Source organism: Mandrillus leucophaeus, unplaced genomic scaffold (genome assembly GCF_000951045.1).
Source record: "Mandrillus leucophaeus isolate KB7577 unplaced genomic scaffold, Mleu.le_1.0 Scaffold168, whole genome shotgun sequence".
In the NCBI taxonomy this organism is placed as follows: Eukaryota; Metazoa; Chordata; class Mammalia; order Primates; family Cercopithecidae; genus Mandrillus; species Mandrillus leucophaeus.
The window spans coordinates 240,106-241,316 of NW_012101676.1; positions in this window are offsets into that span (position 1 = coordinate 240,106).

Sequence of the window (1,211 nt, forward strand, 5' to 3'; positions counted from 1 at the left end):
GTAGCTGGGATTACAGGCACCCACCACCACACCTGGCTAATTTTTTTGTATTTTTAGTAGAGACAGGGTTTCTCCATGTTCGTCAGGCTGGTCTCGAACTCCTGACCTCAGATAATCCACCTGCCTCAGCCTCCCAAAGTGCTGGGATCACAGGTGTGAGCCACCGCACACGGCTTACCTTATTTCTTTCATTTGCTTTGATTTCTTTGAAACTACAGGATTTTTTTCCTTTCTATTTTCTACAGTGGATCTGTCAAACAGCAGGCTGTTTTCCAGGAGCGCAAATGCCGTCCGCCTTCTCCTGCAGTCTGGACTGGCAGCTCTCCAAACCTGACAGACAGCTGTCACCTTGGGAGTTCTCTTTGTCACTTTTCTGTATTGGAGTGCATTTTTGTCAAATGCTGTATCTTCCTTTTTCGTGATTTACTCTTGGAAACATTTTGAATTCTTGCTTGTTTGAAAATGTTCCTCTTCTACTTGATTGAAAATATGAGAGGGCATAAAGTTCTAGGATAAAAACTAGCCGTGCATTTTGAAGTCATCAGTGCTTTACTTACCTGCTTCCAGTGTTCCTGTGTGAGTCTAATGCTGTCCTGACTCTCAAGCCTGCCTGAGCGATCCCCCCGCTCTTTTTTTCTAGAAGCAGTTAGGATCATTTCTGTGTACCCAGTATTGTACATTTCACGATGATGTTCCTTGATGTAGATTGTTTTCATTTATCGTACTCATCACTCTCAAAGCTTTCAACCTAGAGACTTGTGGCCATCAGTTCTGGGACGTGTTATTCCATTACTTCTTTAACCATTTCCCCACGCTGTTCTCCAATCCCTATAGGTTGGATATTGATCTCCTCAATGGACCCGCTGGTATTGTTGATATCCTATAATCCATGTCTCTTTTCATTCAACTTTTTGGAAAGTTTCATTGACTTTTTCACTCAGGTTTTATATTAAACTTTTAGGTGCAGGCATTATCTTTTTAGTTCCCAAGAGCTTGTTCTTGGTCTCTAATCAGTCTGTTCTTCTTTTATGTCTTTGATATTTGTCTTTATTTCTCTGAAGTTATTCTTTCAAGAGTTTTTTTTTTTTTCCTTCTACTTCCTAAGTTGTACTTCCTCTGGATTGCTTTTTGTTATCTTTGTTTTTTCTGCTTGTTTCAGACTTTCTCTTTCATGTTGCAGGCTTTCCTTAGGTGACTCTGACCATGTTTAT